Source organism: Aptenodytes forsteri, unplaced genomic scaffold, assembly GCF_000699145.1.
Source record: "Aptenodytes forsteri isolate BGI_AS27 unplaced genomic scaffold, ASM69914v1 Scaffold25, whole genome shotgun sequence".
Classification (NCBI taxonomy): Eukaryota; Metazoa; Chordata; class Aves; order Sphenisciformes; family Spheniscidae; genus Aptenodytes; species Aptenodytes forsteri.
The window spans coordinates 712,041-714,613 of record NW_008796180.1 but is presented as its reverse complement, the minus strand read 5'-3'; positions in this window follow the sequence as shown (position 1 = coordinate 714,613).

Sequence of the window (2,573 nt, the reverse complement as noted above, 5' to 3'; positions counted from 1 at the left end):
GAGCCGCCGGGGCTCAGGCTGGGACCCCTGTGCGGGGCCAGGTGGGTGGGAACGGGGCGGCAGCATCAGCCCAGTCCCGCCGTGTGTGAACCAAACCTATGATTTGGGTTGGAAAACCCCATTTCTGCCAAAAGCCATTCTCCTCTCGGGTGGCTCTGCCGCTTCATCCCTGCAGATCAACGCCTGCCTTCACGGCCCCGTGTCCCTGGGGTCACCGGCCGCCGAGTGCTCGGATTCTCTGCAGTTTGCAAACTTCATGCCATAAATTTTTCGGGGGCAGCGCCGTCCAGGGACGCCCGGTTGCGGAGGGCTGGAGAAGAGGAGGCTTTTTGTTCCTGTGCCGTGGTGCCAGGCTGCTCGGCCCCGGCCGTGCCGCCCGAGGACAATGAGCCGCTTCTTGAAGCCGCCGTTTCTTTGCCCTGTGGAGGAATGTCCCCCTGAAACGTGATGGACGGCAGCAGCCTCGTTAAAAGACTCAAGCAAGGGGCGCAGCTCGTTGCCATCGCCTGACAGCAGGGTCTCAGCCCGGTGCTGTTTTGGGGTGCATCTCCTTTCGGGGTGCATCTCCAGGCCACCTTCGCCCTGTTCCCCAGGGCACAGGATGCTCCTGGCTGCTTCGGGTCTGCTCAGCCCCTCGCCTCCATCCCGAACCCGTCGAGTCACCAGCCACCAAGGCATTGTGCCGCATCCCCCAGCCCACGAAGCCAGGGACGGTCTCGGCGGGCGGTGGGGAGACGTGTCAGGTCCCCCCACGCCACCAAGCAGCGTGTCAGCCCATACCACCGGCGTCAGCCCTGGCTGAATCACCCACCAGATATTCCCCACACAAAGGACCCATTTTCCTCTGGTTTTGCCATGCGGGTGTCACCGGCTCCAAGCCGGCGGCTCCTGGGGCTCCCACCCTAAAACCCGGGCCCTGGACCAAAAATCCCCATTGCCACGAGCCTTTTTCCCTTTTTTGCATGAATGGGAAACTCTCATTTTACACGGCGAGGAAAAGGCAAGGGGGCTGCACAAACCCAGCAGCAAACACGCCCGCAACGGTCGCTATGAAATGCAAAGCGCGGGGCAATCCCGGGCAGGGGGGTGCAAAGCCCCGACCCCCGGCTCCATAAATCCTGAGTTTAATGATTGAATTGTGCCCTGCGTGAATCTCACATCAAAAGGGAATAAATCTCTCAGTGTTTATAGCCGCGGCTTTGTCACCAATTAGGATGTTATTGGATTAGATGCAAGTAGATAGAAGCCTCCCGGGACAAAGTCATCCTTGGGGGAAAGCCCAGTGGCTGGCGGGGGGACGCACCGGGACAGTGTCGGGGATGGGGGCTGATCCGGCCGGCTGGGCTGGAGGCGGAGGCAGATGCTCCCGGGGTTTATCCCTGGAGGGAGGCACGTGGCCGAGGGCGGGCGCAGGAGCACCCAAAATTCAGCTTTACACTTCCCAATTGCTGCAGTTGAGGGTTGCCAGGATATCTGGCCCCCAAATCAGTTTGCGGTGACTCAGGGTTTTGGGAACAATGATCGCAAGGAGGGCCAGGTCCTGCTCAGGGCAGCTTTTAGGGCTTGGCCGTGGCTCCCTGGGGCACCCCCATTTCAGCTGGGCTTCAGGGGGTCCCCGGCAAGTCTGGCCGACACTGAACACCTTCACCTCATCCTGGTCCTCTTCGGCATCCGCTTCCCAGCACTGCCGAGGCACAAAAGAGCTTTTGTGGCCTCGGAAGGAGTGTTGCCAGACACAGGACAGGGCTTCTACAGCACATCTGTCCGCACAGCTGTGCCGGGGACCCCAGGATGCCACAGGGGACCCAGGAGGGGGGGACCTTCCCAGGCAGGAGCTGCTCCAGCACGGCCACCCCGGGCACGCTGGGACGTGCCCTCACTTTTAGGCCCCCCGTCTATCACCGCACTCAAAGGGCAGCACAGGCAGCCGGGACGCTGCGGCACAGGAGTCTCCATCGCTGGGCTGCTGAGCAGCTCTGTGCCTCAGTTTCCCCATCTGGAGCAGAGCAGGGGGGGAAGGGGGACCCTCCGAGCTCGCGGAGGGGACGCGATGCTCCGTGATTGCTCCTGGGATCTGCTGGGCCTTAAAGGAGGGGGGTTCAGCACCATTTTCATCCTGAGATGCTGTCGGGGAGGATGTGGCTTGGGGGGTAATGAAGTCTCCTGGGCCCAGCGGCGTCACATCAGAGGGACCAGGGAGGGTGCATGGTGGGGACAGGACGGGGCTGCCTCAGGAGAAGGCGGCTCCTCTGGGAGCCAGGGAAACCCCCTGAGCAGTGGGTTTGGTTGGGGGGGGGGTTCACCCCTTTTTTCCTTTTCAATCAGGATTCCTGGAATTGACGGGAGAGCGCTGCTTCCCTCTAGCGGCATCGGTCCTCCTGGTTGTGGGGTGGCTGGGCCAAAGGGGAGGCTCACGGTGAGGGACTAAGGGGCCTTTGTCCTCTGCCAGGCACCGGAGCCCCGCCGCGGGACGGGGGCTGCCCTGGGGGCTGTCTGGTTTCTCACGCCAAAGGGGACGAAGCGCATGGCGGGTGTCTGCCTGGTCCGGGGGCAGTGTCGCAGGCAGGCGGGGG